Raw genomic sequence first — 23,085 nt, forward strand, 5'->3', positions numbered from 1 at the left:
CAAAATGGCAACGGATTCTCAAATGCTTTCAGCCCACTTCAAAGGAGGAAACCTGACCCAAATTCCTCTCATCTGCTTCCACTGAAAGTGAGAGTACTGGTGGGATCAGCCATTTCTTGGGGGGGTTCATTTGTCCTTCTACACCCCTAAACCAGTGCACTTGCAGCCCAGTGCATTTCAGATGTTTTGTCAGGACTGTTTCATTGCAGCAATCTAGTGTGCGTTAATTATAAGCACGCGTAAATGAGGTGTTAAATGATTTATAGGCAGACCCAGATCGAGAAATCCCAGTGGTTTCTTCTCCTGATATGTAGCTGCTGTTGAAAAAGTCAGACTTCCTGGCACTAAGGAGGAGATGAGGAGTCTTTTCACTTGCAATTCAGACCCGAGATTGCTGGGCTTGGTGCAGGCTGAGCCTCCCTGGTGAGCCCAGGCAGGCTGTGACCAGCATGAAAGGAGCAGGGAGCCCATCTCCAGTGGGGCCAGCACATGCATGACAAATCCTGCTGCCACCACTGCCAGTCACTGGCCCTCTGGGCACTGTGGTGGGACACCCTTGGGAAGATGGGGAATGCCTTTTGCATTCTCAGAGCCAGAGGATGGGAATTAGGAACAGAGTAATTTTAATTAATCTTGTACTTATTATTTATCACTAATTGGATATGCTTTTGGTGCTTTTTTCCCCCTTCTTTTAGATAAGGGTGTTTAGGGTTGGTTATTAGTATCCATTTAAAATTCTAGCAGGGGAGGATCCTTTGTTCTTAGGAGCTCAGACACTGCAAAACTGTCAGGTTGCAGGGCTCGGGGGCTCTGGTAGGAAACATTCATAGACCATTTTTGACCAGAAAGCATTTGGTGCTTTGACATGATTTTAGAAAGTCAAGCATGACTAAAGCGGGTCACTTTGGGGTCTCTCCTTAAGGCTCTATTTCCAAGCAACCCTCCTTAAGTGTGCTGGCTACCAACAGTCTGTGCTGAATGCTGCAGAGCCACCAGATGATGTCCTTTAAACTCCTGCAGTCCCTCTGACACACACGGAACAGGCACTAAGGGAATGAGGAAAGATTAGGAAAAGCCTAATTTTGCCCCAACACACACCCTGCAAGTTCTGCAAAGCCTTGTCTGTAGCCAAAGCTTACACCCTGCCTGCTTTAAAACCAGAAAGAAATGGGAGGGAGCTCAAGTCCTGCTGACTCACAATTACAGGGCACTGAGCACAACAATTTCCCAGCCATCAGTAGGAAAGGAAGTAAGATTTACACCTGGAAAGCATCAGGGAATTTGGAAGGGAGGAATGAAAAATAAGTTGCTTCAAAGCCATGATGTTTGAAAGCTGTCACAGCTCAAGCAGAAGGCTGAAACAGGGCTCCCATTTGGCTTTCTCCACAGCAAATCCGGAGAGGAGGCAAGTTCTCAGGATGGAGAGAGGCTTGGTGAGGATGAGAGCCCCCATCCCCCCTCACCCGCTCTGTGCCAGGCAGCTGCTGCTGGTCCCTGCAGTTCCAGGCCACGCAGCTGATTAAATATTGAAAGGGTTTCATTGCTGTTGCTTGAAAAGCTTCTGTCTGGATGAAAATGAAGTTATGTGAGGACAAGTTTGTGCTGGTGAAATTAGTCTCTGAATACATCTGGCCATACCATACAAACAGACCCAAAATAGCTTTGTGGGTTTTAACAAAAAGGCACCATCAGGACGTGGGTTTGGGTTCCTCAGTTTCGGAGCCAAGGTGTGGGAGTGCTCAGGGGGGTGGGGTTTGCAAATGGGGGTCAGGATGAGTTGTCAGAGACCCTGTGGCATTCAGAGGCTGTTGCAGGTGTTCAAAGGCTGGTTGTGAGGAGAGCCAACACCTGAGGTCTGTGTGTTCACAGAACAGCTCCAGGCTCACCTCCTACACACCCCCAAAACCCTGGGAGAGACAGTGATGGATGGAGGTGCAGGCAGAGAGAAGAGAGGGGAAAGGGATTTGTGATGAGTTATAGGATAAAGGCAGAGGCAGGAGGAGAGTTGGGGTTAGAGGCAGGGGCCAAAAGCGTGAGAGATTGAGAGGGTTGATCTGTGGGCTGTGACTGTAGGGAGTGTCACAGCATCACAGCTTGGCCTGAGACATTTAGTCACTTTTTGCTGTCAGAAAAGACATGTTTGAGCAGGAGAAGGAAGTTCCCTTCATTGTCTGAGTGTCCAAAACAGACATGCAAATCTGTCCTGTGATCAAAGCAAAACTTTGGAAAAATGTCTCTCAACTCATTAGTGTAAGTATAAACAGAGAAAAGATATCAACTTGATTAAAATGCTGCTGTAATCTGCAGAGATGCTGGATAATCTGTCCTGAAAGCACCAGGCCACGTAGCAGGCAGGGAGGCCATCCAGCCTGGATGAACAGGACAGGCTGGGTAAAGTGGTGCTGGTCTCTCTGGGTCACACGGAGGTTCAGACAGAGGAAGGAGAGACAGGATTTCCATCCTTCCTGCAAGGGGAATTTAGTCCTTGCATTGGACTGCATTTATTTTAATCATCACTGAGAATTGGTTTCTGGTTGTTTTATCTATAAATTAGGTCCAATTTTGCCATAATTTTATGAAATATTTTTAGAATTTGATAGTAGCATCCTATGAGAGAGAAGTCAGTAGAAATGCCTGTGACTGAACATGCAAGCAAAGCTTTGCTTACTCACAGCCTGAGTGAACTGGCCAACATTTGCTAAACAAAACAAGGCATTTTTTCCCAATGGTAAGGAAAAAAGGGATCAGATTTATCTTCCTTGCTCAGGCTAAGGTGATATGTCTGCAGCAGAATTTGTGTTTTCATTATTCTTTGGACCTAATTGAAACTCGATTTCAAAAATGACATGAATCAGTTCAGTTTATGGGAGTCAATAAGCGGTTTGTAAATGGTTTTTTTAGTGTTTCATGACAATTGTTAATTGCATTTGATTAGAAGAACATAGTCACAGCAGGGCGGATGGATGGATTCTCATCTGAGCAAATCTGGATTAATCTATAGCCCTAAGGTTGTGATCCATAACATATTTGAAATCAAATTAAAAATCAAGACTGCTATTAAAATGGGATGTGTGTTCATGGTGAAAGTCATTTGCTATCATTTTGGCATCTTTTTCATTCTTTCAGAGCATCTAGTGTAGCTCTTCAATTTCAATTATTTTTTCATAATTATAAAACAAGTTTTTACACTGGGAAATATTCCATCTGGAAGATTTCCAAAAGAAAATATTTCTTTTGACATTTAAAAATCAAATTCTGAAACGGTTTTTAATTCCTACTAGACTTAGATAAGCCATTTGATTAAAAAACAATCCAGAGTTTCCATCTCCCAGCAGTGTACTGAAAAATGCAGGACCTCATTATAATTATTAAATTAATTATTGTTGAGGATTTTTTTCCCTCATATGTGCTATGAAATAATGCTGTGATTTTGGCAGGCTTCCAGCATCTGAGCCTGTGTGGCTCAGCAGAAATGCACGGCAAGGAAGGAAGCAAATGAATGCTTCACATATGTGCTGCACAGGTTTTCCCTCAAATGGGAAGGAATGCCCAGCCTGCCAACCCCACAGGTTGGAATTAAATCCCCCAATCAAATAGGTCAGCTTGGAACAGACCCTCCCCAGGGGTCTTGATCTCCTGCACATCTTCCTGAATGAGAGGATTTTCCCCTTTCAATGCTTTGGAAACGCAGCAGCCCGAGGGCTGTGGGATGGAGGCTCAGGGCCCCATTAGAGTCTGTGGCACCTGAATTGTAGGAGACAGCCTTTGTCTTTTCCCAATTAATAAGTGTAGCTCTTGTTCAGCTTCTTCCTTTAATCCCTACTTTCCATCAGTGCAAAGTGTCTGGGAGGAACTCTCTGTGGAGGGATCTCCCCTGGATGGGAAAAGCTGTTTGGCTGCAGGAGTGGTGGTGCAGGGCTTGGGGCCATCCACCCACAGGCAATCATAGACACCCACAGACACCCACAGGCACCCACAGACACCCACTTTCCCATGGGGAGCTGGTAGGGGCTTCAGTGGCCTTTCAACAGCAACAAAACCAGCAGCTCCTTGCCCTGCCTTTGCAGCACGTGGGAGGTGGCAGCTGGTGGATCCCTGCCCTGTGGGGATGCTGGGGATAATGAGGCTGCTTCCCTGATTAACTCTGGCAGTGGCTGCTGAGTTAATTAGTGGGCAGATATAGGATACCAGGCATTACTAATTTGTCCACAAATGCAGCTTGGAGCTGAGTGGGTTTGGGGTGAAATTCATCCCTGCTGTTAGCAAAAATAATTTTCAATTTCTGTTTCAAAATGTTTCAAATTCCTATTTGAGCAGGAGATGCTTCTGCTGTTTCCACTGTGAGATTCCATCATGAGGTTCAATCTGCATGGGATTTCAGTTCAATTCAGAATCTACATGGCTTCATTTCACATCCATCTGGCCCTGTTTGCCCATGTCTGGACTTGTGCCTTGCCCTTGACAGGTGTGGTCATTCAGGTTTCGTCTTCTCACCAGGAAGGGGAATCTTGCTTGCTCCAAGTGAGGGAGATCCAGTTAAGCATGGGAGGCTCCTGAGAAGTGCCTAGAAATAATTAATTTACTGTGGTTGCAGAAGCAGAGGCTTGTTCTGACCAGTCGTGTGTGGTTAAAGCACATAAAGACAGAGCTCTCCCAGGATCCAGCTCGTATAGAAAGGACAGGCAGGACCCTCAAAGCCTTCAGCAATTTCACAGGGAGCAACTGTTCAGGTTTGCATGAACTTGGAGCACCCCAGTGAGAATTCCTGTCCTTGCAGCTGGAAAAGAGCTGTTACCAAATGTTCATTATGATAGTAACCGCTTTGCCATTGGCTTGTCGCCATGGCATGATCTGTGCATCAGCAACTCCATTTCCTGCCAGATCCAGGTAGGCAGATGTTTTCTTTGGGAGTGTTGTGGAGACTGCAAGTGCTTTGGATTGGGATACTATGCCCGTGCTGCATCTGCTTTCATCAGACGCTCCTTCCATAGGACATCAGAGATAGCATCTGAGTGAGTGATGGAAAATAGGTGGAGTAAAAAGGGTGAAAGGTTGAAAATGGAGTTACCTGTTAGCTACTACTCAGTTACTCATCACACAGGAGGGGTTTTCTTTCTTTTTGTTGCTGAGTCAATTGTGCATATCACACTTTACCAAACAAGCCTGTTCTGCATCCTTATGCAGAGCATTTCTTGCTTGAAGATGGAGTCAATTACAGTGCATGTATTTACCCAGCCCGAGGAGCCTGCCTGGCTCCCATCTATATTTCATCAGCCCAGTGCTCCCCGAGGCTTGCAGCACTTTGCTCTGCCTGCAGTGAAGGGCTCCTCCACTGCAAAAGCAACGACTCAAGAGAAACGCACAGACAGATGAAGTTCTCTGGATTTAACATCTCCTGGCAGCCTTGGCCTTATCCCCTTAATTCTGGGTGGCATTTGGATGCTCTTTTCAGCAGCCAGACACCAGCTGATGTTTAATCTACCTGCCACTGGGCTGATGTAGAGAACAAGCTGCTCCTCACACCCTGTGCAAGTTGGAAACCAACAGCAGCACTGACCCCCTCCTGCCATGCGGTGGTGTCTTTTCCATCTTTAACTCATAGAAGGGTTAAAGCAAGGTCTCCAAAAACTTCTGGCTCGGCGGTACAGTCAGCGCAGGCTAACACAAGTTACTGACAGCAGTTTGTCTTTGATTTTCAGCAACCCCACGGATGAGGTTTCTGTCTATCCCCTCGAGATCCTGTCCTTCAGCCCCAGAAATGCTGTTGTCAGGAAGCTTTGTCTAAATTTCAGCATCAGTTTGAATTTCAGGCTTTTACATCTGCTGCAAATGTCCCAACACCCCTGGACAGCTCTACTGGAGCTGGACAGTCCCTTTACAACATCCAATGAAGCCAATGGGTTCATGGAAAAGAGAAACTCCCCATCTATCTTTGAAGAACATGTTCATTCCCTCTGGTCAAAGAATGTTCATCCAAAAATTTTATTCTCAAAAGAAAAGGCATCTGTTCTGGACAAATTAGAAATGTTTGAGAAGCAAATGTTTCCTTTTGTCCATTTACACTGAAAATTACTAAACCTGCTGCAGAACTTTGAATCCTCAGGGAAAACCAGCCAAATTTTCAAGAAAAATATTACTTATGTGAGGAAAAAACATTTTTAGCACCTCTTTTTTTTCATAGAAAACCTGTCTATTTTTGGATGCTTTTTCTTGCTTTATCAGCCTGATGAGACAGACAAGCAAGGAGTAGAAAACACTTCAGATTGATTTTTTTAACCTTCAGAGTTATTCCCCTGATTTCTAGTAGATTCCCCATTTTCTGGGCTCTCAGTCAGAATCATGTGGAAGAAACAATGTCTGTTCCTCTCAGCAGGACTGTATTTTTAGAAGGGATGCAGAAAGGAGACGTAAGGTGTTTTTTCTCCACATAACATATGAGCTTTCCAATAGTAATCCCATTTTTTTATTATTTTGATTTTACTTTAGGATTGAAATACTGTGGGTCTTGATGGTATTTGAACCCATCTTTGCCCATGTGTGATTTCTTCATAGTGTTTTTATCGTGGAAAGAATAAATGACACATTAGAGTTAAATCTTCAGTCACTGATAGTGCACCTTGCTTTTCTTGCAGCTGGGATCAAGCCAAAGGAATAATTGTGTGTATCTATGCAATGCATATCTCTGAAATCTCCAGCTCACATTGCTCTGGGATCCAAACACAGGTGATTTTATGACAGTTAATACCTGCTGTAATTAGGAACCTAATTAAATATTCTCTGATCTTACCCTTCTCAGAGTCGATCAGCTCAGGAGGCTGATTCAGATTTTCCAACTCTTTCTTCACACAGTCTCCTACAGCAAGTAAAGCATGGTGATTTCTAGCACCCTTTGAAGTACAGACACTGCTCCTCAGCATCCCAGAGCTCAGGGGTGAATAGACCAGCAGCATGAGCCAATGTCGCTGGTAAGTTCCTAAAAAGTATGTCAAATATGTTAAAAAAAAGAAATCACACAGAACGACTGAGCTAGAAAGGAGCCAGGGAGGGCAGGAAAGCTGGAAAACTTGGCCACTTTTGAGCAGAGAAAGTCAGCAGTGCCTCAGCCATCTGTGGCAGCACAGCGGGCGATTTGTCAGGTTAGGGTGGAAAAGAGTCTGAGAAGGAGCTGGTCTGTGGCTGGGGGCAGGTGCTGAGGGTGCTGTGCCGAAGGATCAGCAGCTTTGCCTTCGCTTGGCAGCCAGGGTTACTCTACCAGAAGAAATCAGCCCTGTCCATGAGCCAAGGGAGCTCTCTGCATGATGTCATGCTGCAGGGGAACCCCTTGCTGCAGGTGCTTCCCTCCTGCAAAGTGCTGGAAATGGGAGAAGTAGACAGAAAAGTCAGGCAAAACTTCCCTGCCTGTACCAGGGGCTCTGTGAGCTCAGACTGGCTTTTAGTCTGGCTGGGAGAGGTGGGTGCTCTGAGTGAGAAGGGCAGAAGTGGCTGTTGTTTGTAGGAACAGCACTGAGGCAGCCCTGGGGTTATACAGGCAAATATCAGGGATGAATTTGGGTTCACAAAGCCTTGCTATGCTTGCAATCCACTGTAGTGAGTGGCACAACTGTGCTGGTCACTCAGCTCTGACCACAGGGGAGTTCCCCCAGAATTTGCAACAGTCAAAGACAGCAACAGATTGGGAACCCTCAGGGAGAGTGATTTTCCTTGTTTTCAACAAATGAGGAGAGTAATTTCTAAATGATTAGGGAGAGTTATTTCCCAGAGAAAATCCTGCTCATCTCACAGTGAAATTCCGAGGTACATTGCTTGCAGACAGGAAACCTCTGCAATCTTCTCAACTCTGCATCAAACTCTGCTACCTCAAATTCAGGCACCATGCAGCTGGTGTTGAACAGAGACCTCCTGCAGAACCTTGGAAGGAGAGTCTAGATGAGGACAGCTGGGCAGGGGGCACTTAGGAAGCAGGTAAAGCTGTTCCCTACACTCTGTAGAGGACGGACACACCTTTTAGACACCAAATTTTATGAGATAAGGTCTTACTAAAAATTAAAAAAACCATGAAGGACCAAACGCCTCACCTGGAGGTTGTTGTGGAGCCTGGCTCAGATTAGTTCAGAGGTATAGTGTGGCTTTTTCTTGGTCTCTAATTGTGTGGAAAAAAGGCTTTACCTGGATCCTACAGGTGTGAGCAGCCCTGCACAGCAGCGCGTGGCCATGGGAAGCAGTGAGCAGGGAATATCCTTGTGTCATGTCCAGGCAGCTGTGTGATGTGGCCCATGACTGCCTCCACTAAAGGCCATAGGCCAGTCCTGGAGCAATCTCTGGGCACCAGCACCTCAAAGCATGGGGGTCTGGCCAGGACCCAGCCCCAGTCATGGGTTATTGGTAACTATGGAAGCTGCCACCGTGTCCAATCCCCAGCTTCCCTACAGGGAATTGAGAAACTTGTTTTATTTGGAAATAACAGACCCTTCCACAGACCAGTTTTAGAACACATCTCGTCCCAATCCCAGCAGTAAACCCATTTAATGTGGAAAAGAGGCAGGCGGTGCTTGGCCCTCTTCCAGCACTGAGCTTAAAACACAGCAGGCACGTCAATGCCTTCAGCTGTCAGCTCTGTGCCCATCTCTAGATCTGTTTGAGGTTTCCATGTGTGCAGGGGCTGTAGAGACTCGGCAGTGTCCTCATTCCATATTCATTACCTGGATTCCTCATATCTGCACCTCGCTGGAAAAGCTGATGAGGGAATTCAGTGCTCAGGCAAAGCACCAACTCCACAGGCCTGAAAACCAACCTCCTCTACAGCACAAACACACCAGTTTTACCAAGCAACAGCAGTTTGGATGCCCTTATCCAGCAGAGATGCAACATTGCCTACCTCTGTTCCCAAGTATCTCGCAGCATATTCGGAAGGTAGAAAGCACTCAATCCCATCCCCAAAACAGGAAATAGAGACAGAGATGGCAGTCACACAGAGCCCTATAAAATATCTGTTTCAGAGAGAGAACTTTCTATATAAAATGTCCAAAATTGAGATGTTAATCACGGGTCCATGATGGTCTCCTACCATCACTTCCCTGCAGGGATCTCATACAGGCAAGAGGGGAACTGGTCACCTCTTTCCCCTCCTGCCTGGCTTGCAGTGACGGGATCTGTTCCTGCAGGTTTGGCACTATGGGTTTCTGTGCTCTGGCTGTTTATTCCTGGGCAACCAGAAAGATTTTGCAGCCACCAGACTTTACATTCATCACTAAAGTGCCATCAGAAAGCAGCTTTTTGCCTATTCAGTCTGTGTTAGCTGAAAGGCTTGATATCCACCCTGTCTGTGGGCTATTCCCTGGCTCCCTGACAAGGGAGTGTGAGGTTACACTTTGATAAATAACTTCTGATCATCACCCTCTTGCCACTTTCTTCACCTGGGATATTCTATCCTTTTTCCCCTGAAGAGGCATTAGTGTGATCTGCCTTGATTTGTTATCCCCTTGAAATTTGCCAGCTAATCCCCCCAGGCTTGTCATCTGGAGGACACCTGCTCTCACACTCCACTTCTTCCTGCCTTCTCCCATACATCATCCAAGATTCCTGCTTCTAGCAAAAGTCTTGAATTTATCTTGTTTTAGCTTTACTCCAGGTGTGATAGACTGTAATTCTCTCTTCCCCGTGGGGAGCAGAAGCCACTTGCTGAGATATCACTTTATCTTCTGGTGTCATTTCTGTGTCAAAAGTCCCAGTGCAGCAGGTGAAGGGAAAGACATTCCACAGCCTTCCTATTACTGCTACCCAGGATTGACAGCCCAGGGAAACATCTAGCTTGGGATCCCCTCTCTGACAGTTGGCACCAGCAAAATATGTCCAAGAAAACTTCTTGGTGGACAGTTACAGATCAGCCCACACCAGAGAGTTCTCTTGATATTTGCCTCATGTCTTGAAGAACTTATTTCTCCCAGTAGAAAAAACATGTTGTAGAAAAAGAAACTCAAATGAAACTGACTTTTTTTCCTCAAATACATCCAATCCCTTCTTTTTAATGCTGCCAAGACGTTGCCTTTTATTCCCAGGACCCCCACAGGTTAGTGTGTAAACAGGAATTTCCTTGTGCAAGATTTTAATCTCTTGCCTTTCAAATTTCTTAAATATCCCTTTGTTCCCTATTATGAGACTGCAAGTCCATCTCATTTACATTTTGAGGACAAAGAGACTGTTTTGTTTTTTTTTTTCCCCCCCATTGCAAGAGATATTTCCCATGTCCCAACATATGCTTGAAAACAGAGCCTACATTGGGGGTGAGGAAGGCAGATACTGCATGGAGACCTTTTAGAAGCTGCTATCTTGTCATGCCTTCCCTTCCTCCCAACACAGGTCTTTGGTGTGTGCTAATCTGGCAGCCACTTGGCCACCAGAGCCGTCTGCCAGTGGGTGACTCCACTCAGTCCTGACAGCATTGCCAGCTGACTTGGGGCTGAAGGGAGGAGAGAAAACAGAGCTCTGTGCCGGGGCGCAGGACACAACCTCTGCAGCTCAGTGGGGAGGAACAGCATCAGCAGTAGGAGTAAGTGTGACAACACATTTCAGGCTGCACCACCTGCAGATGCTGCCAAATTCAGGGGCTCCCCTGTGAGTCCTGGGAAAGCAGGAGCTAGAGGAAAGCCCATGCTCCCTGATCCCATGCATCTGGTCATCGGAGGCCACCTGGAGGAACACTGCTGTGGGGAGGGTTGGCAAAGGGGGGCACTTGAAACCCAAATCCTGGCAGCCAGTCCCTGACATGCTTTTCAAGAGCAGCACTTTGGGGCCCGTTGTGCCTGGCTGTGCAGCACACAGAGCATGGCCAGCTCTGCTGGAGCTCTGGACTATCAGAATGACAGTCAAAAGGACCGGCAGCCAAAATGTCCCCGAGGAGCCTGGCGAGGTTTGATCTCAGCGTGTCGGGGTGAGGACTGGAACTGGGTAATAACACACTGACAGATGAAACCCTCAGAAGGGGCCACGTGCAGCTGTCCACCTCAGTCCCTCAATTTGCCTGCTGACACAAAGAGCTGGGTTCCAGCTGAGGTGTGGAGAGGGCTGAGGCAAAGGGTGCCTGGATACCAAACATGATTTTGCAAACAAGCTCAGGGCAAGTGGAGACCAGCCAATATGTACATGAGGCAAGTCCCAGACTCCTAGCAGGAAGGAAGATGATGAAGTTCCTTGCTGCTTAAATTTTACTGAGAGCCATATTCCTCCACTAAACTCACTGCCAGGGAGCTGGCATTTCTGCTGTAAAACTCCTTGAGCTGGGTCAAAGGGGCTGGGCTTTGGGAGCAGGTAGAGGGATTCCTCTTACTTCAGTATCTGCAGAAAGGAGAACACTTGGACCAGGGACAATGGGGATCGTCAAAAGATACCTGCCCTCCCCCTCTGAAAGTCAGAGCATCTCCTTTGCATGGGAATGCTTGAGTTTCAAGATCTCTCTCACCTGCCTTCTCATTTTCAGGGAGTCTGTGTCCTTACATGTCTTCCTTGGCAAGGGCTGAAATGAGAGGAACAGAAGGAGAGCTATGAAACATGCTGGAAATATTCTTGATTCTGATCAGAAACAGCACATTGGAAGTTATTCACAGTAGACTCTGTCCTTGCAAGCATAATTTCGACATCACAGTGGTCTTGGCAAGGACAATCTGAAGTCCAGAAAGGTGAACTTTGGAGCTCTCCATCAGTGGTTACAAGATTCTCTTTTCAGTTATGCCTGTGTTTTCCCTACACAATCTCTGACAGGTAGAGAAAACAAGTTATTACAGCTATTTTGCAGACAAAGAACCAAACCTAAGAGTAACTAAATGTCTTGCCTTAGGTTAACCGAGCCATCTGTGGAATTAGAGAAAATGTACAGAGTTCTTGATGTTGCCCAAGTCACTAAACCTTCTTTCCTCTAATCAAACTTGCCTGAGTCCTGACAAATGTCTGCACAGGCACGTATTTTTCAAAATGTTTTTTTACTCTGTTCAAATTTATAGAGAAATTCCAGGTAAAACATAAGCAGAAGTTGCCTGAATTCAACTCTCCTGGCATAAATTCCCCCGATGGCAGTCTGATTTTAACTCCCATCTGTACTGTCGCGCCCCTACCCACAGGCATGAGTCACACTGAGCAATAAATAACAGCTAAATCCTTCTTCTGCCTCGACAGGTGATGCTGAGGATTTTCTCTCTGCGTACACATGGGGTATAGTGCTACAGCCTGATGATGTATTGTGGCTATTAATTTGGGGAGATGAAGCTTTTTCATCATTAATGTCCAACCGGAATGCAGGAATTTATTAGTGTGTTTGGGAAGGAAATGCAGAACCTTCTCACTGCTATGAAGTGCTGAGTCTAATTGGGGTTTTTTTGTTTGTTTGTTTTTCTTCTTTTTACTGGCTCAAGGCAACATTTCTCAACTTTCTGAGACCAGTACTGTTATGCCTTTTTCTCCCCCTACCTTTCTGACCTTCACCATCCCCTGCCTTGTCCTGCCTCCTTTCCTGTATCTCAAGCTCTGCTGTTGCTTTCTTTCATTCTTTGGCTCCTACAGCATCTTCTCTTTGTTTCAGTCTTTTCCTCCTTTCCTTCTCTATTCCACAGAGGCACAAACATCATTTCAGAAGACTGTGAGACAGCAAATGCCCCATGGCACAGCTGAAAGCCACATGACTTTGGGTTGTCAGGATACTGGCCAACTTAAGGCTCTGTGTAAATGAGCTGCTCTTGCAGAGACCTATCCTAAAGTCTCCTGCAGGGACACAAAAGGAATGAGGGAGGCTTAGGAAAACCACTGCCAGGCAACCCAACTTTCCATAATGTTAAGGGGCTGATTACATGTGCTCAAATTATCCATTCCTCTCTGCTGCAGGTGCAAAAATACTGCTGGGTGCTCTTCTGAGTCTAAATCCTTCATGAGTATAAAACAAAAGTGTAAATGTAGAGTTGTTGTCTGTAAGGTTGCTGTTAAGTCAACACCAACATATTCCAGGCCCTATGGCAATTTTTTATGACTTTCCTCAAGATGCTGGTTTCAAAAGTAGGTTGTTCAAAGATCTGAGAATCTGGGATATTTAAGGTACAGCTAAGACAGGCTTTGCAAATTGCCTCCTTACAGAAGAAGTCATCACTTTATGGGTAGGTTTTGTGATATATGTGGGGCACATAGTGAATTTGATAGCTGGACAATGGAATCTGTTGAATGATCATGGTTGCTTACAAGGTTCAGGTCTCCTCAGTAGAATTTCATACTAAAAAAAAAGGTTAAACTAATCAAAATGCTGTGAACATGAATGGAGCAAAAGCAATTGCTCCAGTATTTTCCCTGCCACTTAACCTTGAAAGGAGTCTCTTTAAATCTGCTTCTGCTTGCACTTGTATTTCTCCACAGGCAAGGTGATAATGAACAGTGCATTTGCAATTTTGAAAGCCCTTGAGTCCACAATACAATTGTATTGGAGGTCTTATGCAGAAAGGAAAGAGGCTGGATTTGGTTTGAGAACCACCCCTTTTATCTGATCTCATAATAACTGTGCCCCTTTAGGCTTGATCATTGGGCAGCCCCGAAGGGAAGCACAGGGATCAATCTTATTAAAGGGCATGATGGAAGCATAAGGTTGGCTGTGTCTGTGACAGGCTGTAGGGGATTTCTGGGAACGAGCGAGAATTCTGGCATGGCCAGTGCATTTGTACACTTCCCTGGAGCTGGCGAGCAGCTGTCTCAAGAGACTGATGCCTGAGCATCCTGGGCTGGGAAAGAGCTGTTCCTGATGGCAGGAGTGGTTTCCAGCCTGTGGAAATGTCTCTACTAGAGTTCTTTCTCAACACACTCCAATACCATGGAAAACGGGAGATAACAATCCTGCAAAGGCTGCTGTGAGGTGTGGTAAATTGTTTTGTCTCCATTAGTGGGGAGGCTGGTTGGTCCCCCAGTGATGGGAAGGTGATCATGGGCAATAATGGATGGGCTTTTATCAGTACCACAGCCACCTTCCATCTGAGATTGGGGATTATGAGACTTCTGGCCACAGCAGTGTGGGAGCACTGGGCAAGGGGTCATTCTGTGGCACAACACTCTGAAGACACTGGCTGCACGGATCCAGAGGGAGCAAGGCAAAAAAGAGGAAAGGACAAGAGCAGGGAGAGCTGGGGTAAAACAGAGCAGACCTTGAGGCTGCTCTGTTAGGTAGAGGCAGGAAAAAGAAGGAAAGAAGTAATTAATAAGGATACTTGCTCAAATAAAATCCCTCCTGAAAGAAAGCAGTACTTAGAAATCAGGGGGTTTTTCTGCTTTCATGACTCTGTCACTGGAGCAAATCTATTCATCACAGCCATGTATTAACGAATTAGTTAATTAAGCAGCTCATTATTTAATAACTCAGGTTGCAAGTGTGATGAAATAAAAATCCCCTTTGTAGCCAGAGGCACGTCTTTGCCAATAAGCTAAGCAGTTTATAGTTAATCAGGGATGTTTGCTGTCTGACACAGGCAGAATCTGCTGAATTGCAAGCAGTTTATTTCCAAGGTTATTCCTTACACTCCTCTCTGGGAGCTTGTCAGGGCCTCAGGTAAGGTTAAACCTAATAAGCTGTCCAAGGGCAAACACACGTAGAAAGGCTCAAATTCATGAAAGGGCACCAGGGCACTGTTGTTTCTGAATAAACATCCAATTTCCTACTGGTTTATGCTGCCAGGTGCAATGCTGATAGTGAGACTGGCTTATTAATAAGCAGTAAAGCCTCAAAGATTCTAGCTCGTTATGATATTTAAAAAGACAAACAAATAGCAAAAACATGTGCTGGTTGTTTGGCTCTGATATGGCTCCCCCAGGTGATTTTGGGAAAACTCCTTTATTTCCATCTGCACTGGGACACCTCTAAGTATTACTTGATGTCCAGGCCGGGGTTTGTGCCTCAGCTCCACATTAAGGAAAATGTTTGTGGGGCAGCAAAGCTCACCTTTATCTTGGTCATCATGTGGAGGATAGCTGGGTTTGAAGATGGGAATAAATCCTTACCTTGCTGGTCCACAAGGGCCCCTGGAATGTGGGGGACAGCACACAGCATTTCCATTTCAGTGCTCAGATACATTTCTAGCCCCTCTCTGCCTCAAGCCTTGATGTGCAAAACAAACCTGAGAACCTTTCCCAGCCTTTGATGGGACTTGTGATCACTGTATGCTGCTTAGGTACTGTGGTAATGGGAGAGGAGGAGCAGAGGAAACAGATATCTAGAAGATGTTTAGAGACCATGAGTGATTTCTCAGCTAGAAAATTGTTAATCTCAGTAAGATGGCCAAATTCCAGTTCAAGCATATGCATTTCTAAGTTTTCTTTGGGTGAATTATCATTTCCACAAAACTCTGGCACATAAGAGCAGACACTCCTCTCCCACCAGCCCTCCTGCTGTGATTCTCCTCCATCCTCCATGGTTTTGTTCTTTTCCCCTTCACCACCTCCCTTCTGACTAAGCTCGCGGCTGCAACTTCTCCCCGCGTTTGCTCCTTGAAGCAAGTCTGTTCATTATTTATTAGCTACCATACTCTTACACCATCTGTCTCAATTCATTATCCATATTCAGCTTGTCAAATTGACCTTTTATGGCCTTTCTCTGGAATCCGAATGTGTAGTCTGTCCCTCCTTACATAGATACGTGTTGCTAAGCTGTTGCTTTCCAACTCCTACAGTTAAGCATTCCTCTCTGTATCTATCTCATGAACACCCAACTTGCTAGTCTGTGCCCCTAACTTCAGAAAAGCTGTTTATTCGGCTTGGCTGATGCTTGTTCCCTGTTTCATCTGCTGCATGTTTGCTGTGCCAGCTTGCTTTAGCACTTACTGTCTTAGATATGACCTTTAAAGCATCTGCACCAACAGAGTATCAGACTTTAAGATATAATCTCTCTCTAACAATCTGGGAGACTTTCTGTCCCTCAGTTCATAACATAACATAGTGGATTACAAGGTGAATTCAGCCCACAGCCACTTTGCTGTGAGGGTCACCACCACCACCACACAAGGCAATGGCATTGGAGTGTACAATGTGCTGGAAACATGAAATCTCCGCCAGTGGGATGGGTGAGAATGAAAAAATGTAAAGGCATTGGAGCAGTGCACCAGATTCTTACTCAGCATAAATCAGGACAGTTCAATCAAACAACTGGACTATTTGTGTTCATACCCTGTCCATCTCTGCTTCCAAATCCAAGGGCTGCTGTAAATGCTTCAGCTTCAAGCACAATAGTTTCTCCTCACAGAACGTTGTGTAACACAGGACTGTGGGATCAAATAATGCAGTAAGTATTTTCTCCCAGTGGAACAAACATACACCATGTGCACCTGCCCAGAAATGTGTAAAACCCACCACAGATCAATAGAGATTATCCAGAAACGGTGGGAGGACTTCAGTTCAATTGACTTTGTAGCAGAGAATTTTGAACTAAAATGCTTTCTCTAAATAATTAATCAGGTCTGCTGGTAACACACTAAATTACTCCAGCCCTGGTTTCCCTGCATTTCTTGATATATCAGGACTGCATCAGCAATATCTTTTCCAACCTACAGTGTGGGAACAGTGAATAAATGGGTCCTGTCCCAGAGACCCCGGCAGCATCTCTGAGCAAATCAATGTTTTTCACACTGCACAGAGGACTTTTACCCTATATGTCCTACCTGTGCTGTGGGGGAGCAATCAGTAGGTGCCATCTGTACTGCTGAAATTCAGTTCTTTGAACCAGATGATTTCAAGTCAATGACTTTCAAATAGCTTTCTCTTCTTCCCAGAATCTGTGGCACACATAGCTTGCTTAACAAGCTCCGTGGAGAGTTTTTGAACCTGTGTTACATATCTATCAAATAATTTCTTAATAATAAAAAAGGTTTCAGGAGAACTTTTTTCTTAGTTTTCACTTAATACAGTGCTCTCCTCTGAAGCTACAACAAAAGACACCTCTTTTTCCACGGTTCAGAGGAAATTCTTTTTAAAGGTAGGCTCTGCTACAGACTTTGATTTTTAAATCTGTTGTTGCCTAGACCCAGTTAGCCTCCTGTGTTTGCAGCCACAGTTGATTGTTGTAGCCATTAACACATAATTTTACACCTGAGAAACATATATTGGCATGCCCTTCCATGTAATCTTGTTGTCTTTGATGGCAGAGTAGCTCCTTTTTGCTTCCAGCTACCATGTCACTGAGTAAGAGAACCAGAAAACTCCTATACCCTCCTTGATTTTTCTGAACAAGAGAAGAAAAGAGACCTCAGAAATTATACTGGATCTAATACTGCTCCAGTTGCAATGGGTTTTCAGCCTGGGACTGTGATATAGTCCTCCTTCAAGATTGCTTGATGACCATGGTTTCTTTTGGACATTAATTGCAAGGACAAATTTTGCATCTAGTCCTGTGACACTGAGAGGAATCAGATGGAAATTTTTTTCCTAATGATATATATAGTGTTCCTTTACCTGTCTAAAATCCTGTAAAAAATTACATCCTGAGGGCTGATCTGTATTTCAAAGAAAAGAGACCAGGTCTTCAGCTGATTAAATCTCACTGATTCTCTGCCAGATCTGAGAACATCCTCCTGGAAACTCCCCAGGGACTCACTGCTCTTCACCACCATTGACTAGGATATTTGATGGAAAGGCACTGTAAGGAAAGGGGCTGCTGAAGACCTGCAAGAGATGCAGTCTATTTTGATACAATCATCCCCCTAAAATAATGGTCAATCATTGGTTTGGTTTGGGTTTTTTTTGACTGAGTGATGTCCTCCACAGCCAAATTACTCTGAAAGTGTTTCAGAGTCCTATGCTCTGAGACTTTTCTGCTGTTATTTTGGCAGTGAAAGAGAGAAGCAAAAAGTCAAGCAAGAATTAATAAGGCTTAGGGCTGAGCTCTAACAGAGATGGCCCCAGATGCGTTTATAATCCTTGGATATGAAGGCAGGAGCAACTGTTACTACAAAGCATTTTTTTTCCACAGTTTGTGGATCAATAATATGTCAGGACTTCCATCTTTCCCTGGCCATTCCCCCTTTATTCTGAGCATAGTTTGAACCATTAATGCCTGTTCTTACTCCCTGACTTATGATTTCACTTGGTTTCTACCTTTTTGCATTTGAAGCCCCCTCATTTCCTTTTTCTACCTTCCCTCACATATAGATTCTCTTCAGATCCTGCTGCTTTTCCCTGTGCAGGATCCTTGCCAAGAGCCCAGCCTCGCCATCTGTCCAGGAGAATGATGATATTGCTCCGCTCTCTTCTGGATGTTGAATTGTGTGGCTGCAGAAGCAATTTCAATGTTACCAAAAAACCCCAAAAGACCCCCCAACAATAATCAGAATCCTGTGGAAGAAAAACCCTTTTCTACCGCTCAGAGGTCAGATACTTTTAGTCATGTGCATATAAATAGCAGGATTTCTTTTCCTATATTGTATTTCTCTATATTATCTTATTAAAGGTGCACCTGAGACAATTTTACATTCATGAGAGCATAATCAGAATTCCTGTTAAAATTTTTGTTGGTAAAAACATGCCATTTTTCCAAACCTGAGTTATTTAGGGGGAAAAAAATCAGTTTCAATGAATATTTCTAATAAAAAATGGATCAAGCAGCTGACAGGATGGAGTTTCTTAAATGAAATATTTTGTTTCAGTTTGAAACAAATCTCCATGCACCTCCTTTTATTTTTTTTTCTTTAGATGCCAATGAAAAGGGCAACTTTGTACAGTATAAGATGAAGAATTTATAATGGACCTGATCTGAAAGCATTTTTTTTTGTGAAATATGGGATTGCAGTCTAATTTTTTAGATTTAAAAATAAATGTTATTATTATTTATACTAGTTGGAAAGAGGGAAATTTTCGAAGTTCTCCTGAGGTAAAATAGCATTTTTCTTAGTTAAAAAAAAAAAAAGCTAGACTTCAAGTCTTTGTTGAAAACCTGAAAAGACCCAGGAGCACTTTTCCTGGTCCTCAGCTGTGAAGCTGGGAGCACAGAGACCTTTTTTCCCCAAATTCTGGTTTATTTAAGGTTTAAGCTTTTGGGGACACAAGTTGCCATCCATTCATATATTCATATAACCACAGCTTCAAGGGGTCTGCAATTCCCACCAGAGGAAAGCTGTGCTGTCCTAATGTGGAGCCTGGAGGGACACAGAGAAGCCAAGAGGCCAAGGGACAGAGCCCAGGATGCTCAGCCTGCAGCACTTCCCTCTAGCAGCACAGTAATCACTCCTTGCCACAGTGCTCAGCCTGTCTGATAACGCTGGGGTCATTGCTGGCTGCCTGAAATCTGGGATGCTGCTCCCCTGGGAGCCGTGATTTGTTAGGCACCTCAAAAATCGGTCCTTTCGTGTGTACAAACAGATCAATTACTTGCAACCTCATTAGGAATCTGAGATTGGAACTTCACAGAACCCTATCTACATAATCATCTTTCTCCTGTCAGTGAGGAAAATTTATTCTCAGGAATTTTTTTACCATCAGCTTTGTGAGTGCACAATGTCCTTATGGTCACTGTGGGATCTGGGCACCTTCCCATTGCTGTCAGCAGAAAGCAGCTCTGGGGGTGAGGATGTTTTGCAGGAGGAGTCGTCCTTCAGGCAGAATATTAAACTGCTGTGCCATCTGTTTTACAGGGATTATGCTGGTGAATGCTAAAGATCCCTTGAAAGCATTTCTATGGTGTCCCGTCCTTCTCCTTCTCCTTAGTGTTCAAATAACCTCTCCTTCCTGCTGTTGATTTTGAGTGTTGTCCCTTCCTGAGCATGCAGAGAGAAAGGCCCTGGGCAGCAGCTCCCAGCCTTGGCTCTGTCCCTGCTGGATCCACATCACGGATGTGCATTATCCATTTACGTGTGTGCACCCACGGCTCGTGTTCCCACGAAGCAACAACCTCGCTCTCTTTGCTCTTCCAGAAACTCCATCATGCCCCCAGGTGCAATATTTCACAAGAAAACCCTTCTCATAGCTGCCCTGCTCACTAATTCCACATGATTTCTGTTCTCTGCTAGAACTCAGCTCTCTGACAAGCCCTGGCTTCTCTTCATTTAGTACCAGGCACAAGAAACTCACCCTTCTCTGTACCCCCTCCAAGCTCTGCTACCCTCCAGCCCCCAGTTTATGACCTCAGCATGCCAGACTTACCTATACACCCTCTCATAGATGCAAATGCAGCTGTTAATCTGCTTTTTTTAAACATCCCATTTCCTAGAGAAGATACTGTTTCTATTATGAGGATATGTAAGATTTTAAGTTACTATTTTAAATTGCAGAGCTCAAATGACTGAATTCCTGCTAAGTATGCAATCTCTAACTAAAGAGCTAAAGAGTACAAGAGAATAGCAAGGTGTATTTTAAATAAAGGAGGAAAGGAACTGAATTCCAACATATTCCCAGTTTCTGTGTCCAACACTCAGTTTATTGGGCTGGGGAGTTTTGGGGAGACTCAGAATGAGGATTTCCTGCTTCGCCTTCCTGCCCCTGCAGACTCTGCCTTATGGAACCTGACGTTTGTTGTGGGTTTAAACCTCGCTTGTTTGTCTCAGAAAGGGAACTGGCAGTTTAAAAGGGTCGAGGGTTGCAATTGGAATAATTTAGATTGGAAAAGGACTCTAAGATCATTAAGTCCAACCACTGATGCAGCAGTGCCAAGCCCACCGCTAAACCATGTCCCCAAGTGTCACATCTAGATGTCTTCTAAATACCTCCAGGGATGGTGACTCCACCACTGCCCTGGGAAGCCTGTTCCAATGCTTGACAACACTTTTGATGATGCAATTTTCCTAATATCCTGTCTGAAACTTCCCTGGCACAACTTGAGGCCGTTTCCTGCTGTGCTGTTGCTTGTTATCTGGGAGAAGAGACTGACACCCACCCTGCTACAATAGGCTTGGTGTGATGTGTATATTTGTCTCAAGCTCTCATGCATCACTGTAAAGGGTAATTATAGCAATCCAAGCCTGCCGTCTTTATGACACATCATGATTTCGCATCTAAATGCTAAATGGGGCTGTTAATGAGTGAGTGCAGCTCAGCTTGAGTGAAAGGGTGTTAAAGAATCAGGTCTGGAGTGAATCAGCCTGTGCATATGTGGCAACGAAAGAAAACAAGTGGTGTGAAATATGAAAAGTGTAGCATTCTGAATATATAGTCTGCCTCTCTGCACTGCCCCTTCTCCTAGGGTGATCCCAGAAAACATCCATCCTACAAACTGAATGGGAACCCAGTCACTGTTTTTTGCCATGACCTTTTCTCTGAATTACGTGTTCTTCCCCACGCAGGTGATGGTCACCGGTCTGTGAGACTCATCAGCTCATGTCATTATTTCTTAGGCTGCCCAAGATGTGATTCCATCTTGTAAATGCCAATCTTTGTGTGTCAGTGAAAGAGCACGGATGCTTCAATAGGTCTTTTCGAAGTTTGTGATCTTTGATCCTGTTGTTTTGGGAGGCAAAGAGCCCAGCTTTAAGCCTCAGCAGCTTTCAAATAGAGAACAAAAAGATTTCCAGCACTTGGTCTTCAAGAACATACTTTTACCTTTTGAAAAGAGAGATAGGGTCTGTGGATACTCAGAGTCTGATCACTTCTGCTATTGATCATTAGTGTTATTGTTACTTCGTTTCCTAAAATGAGTTTTCAATCCAGTTCTGTAGCAACCCGAAAGGGACAAACACAGTGAGGTCACTGCTCTTCCTGCTCCAACATTTGAGGTTGCTTTGAAGCATGACCTGCCAGCAGATGATTCTTAAAGACTTCCAAAGCAAAGCCTAATGTTCTTTTGCACATATTGTTCTTTTGTTTTTTCTCTTTAAAGAAAAGGCTCTTTCCCCTACTTTTCAAAAGAAAATATGTCTCTGTGGAACTACATTTTACTGCCTTGGAGAACATGACGTTCAGTCATGACACAAATCTTTGTGTAATCAAGAAAGTTGCTTCAGGACTGGGAGGTTCTGAGACTCTAAAGTACTTTTGGACTTTTTTTAACCATTAAAGGTATCATTCCAGCATTGAAGCAAGAGCTGTAGAACTCACTTAAGTGCTTCTGATGGCTGTCAGAGGTATTAACTCCCCTGCACATTATCAGCTCTGGTGCCAATGCAAATACTTCTCTTTACTGCTCCCTGCACTGTAGACTCCTGATCATTATAACCTGATCAGAATGCCTTTGGGATTTTTTGAATTTTTTTTGCTATTACTTTATCGATCACTCTTTTTTGAGCCCTGGAACAATGCCCTGTTTCCTTTTTCACTTGATGCAAAATGTATGGTGTGATTCAGCATGAAGAAAGGGAAGAGGAAAACACGTTGAATGTAGTGACAAATAGCAGAGGGGCAGAGAAAAGGAAGAAGTTCTGGCAGGCTCTGCAGAGGCTGTGTTGTAATTGTGGGCCACAAATATACAGGTAGATAAGCAGAAATGCAGAGGAAGCTTGTATAAAGTTCCTTGGAGCAGCTCCATGAACAGAACAGGCAAGGCATGGCCAATAATCTGTGCAGAGAAGTCAAAGCCTCTACTCCTTCCTTACCCTGAGCACTTGGGCTGCCAGAAAAATCACAGTGTTTGCAGCAGGAGTGAAGCCCTTCTGAGCATTTTATTACAGAGTGCTACTGAATGTCTTCTCTGAAGTCATTTTAGCTGCATATAGCACTGTTATTTACAGTGTGTGCTTTTGCGTGTGCTTCTATAGGTCAACTGACTGTGTAGGTAACAACGCCCACGTAGCCACAGGCTTGTGCCTGCCCATGTCAATCCATAGCTCATTTACACTTTATTTAGGCAAGTAGCTCAAAGCTTAAAGCAAAATCCACGTTCTGTGCATGCCTACGCTGTGCTGGCTGCTCTGGCGTGACTCCACTCCCTTTCCCATGTGCTTCTCCTTCCAAACTCTGTGTCTGCAGCTGTGTGAGGCAGGGGAATGCTGGAGAGCCAGCTGGCTGGAAACTGCCTGGAAAATAATGGAAATCAGGTGTCCAGAAGGAGTATATGTTTAAATGTGTCTTGACTTTCCTTGGTTTTCCCTACAGACAGCAGTGATTCTGTATTAGCTTTGTTTTTTGCTCTCTGTAAAAATTATCCCCTTTTGATGTTTAGAT

General features: G+C 44.6%; 1 protein-coding gene across 3 annotated transcripts in view; it reads left to right on the top strand.

The window, feature by feature from the left end:
* SV2B (synaptic vesicle glycoprotein 2B) overlaps positions 1 to 23,085 on the top strand; it is a 64,921-nt gene that overhangs the window by 10,147 nt on the left and 31,689 nt on the right. The window contains exon 1 of one of the 3 annotated variants that reach the window (XM_032122931.1): positions 6,850 to 6,965. The exons of the other annotated variants lie outside the window; for them this stretch is intronic. The gene's annotated coding sequence lies outside the window, so the exon portion shown is untranslated. Of the gene's footprint in view, positions 1 to 6,849; positions 6,966 to 23,085 lie in introns of those variants that run through there. 3 annotated transcript variants of the gene reach the window in all.

The sequence above is a fragment of the Corvus moneduloides genome, chromosome 13 (genome assembly GCF_009650955.1).
Source record: "Corvus moneduloides isolate bCorMon1 chromosome 13, bCorMon1.pri, whole genome shotgun sequence".
In the NCBI taxonomy this organism is placed as follows: Eukaryota; Metazoa; Chordata; class Aves; order Passeriformes; family Corvidae; genus Corvus; species Corvus moneduloides.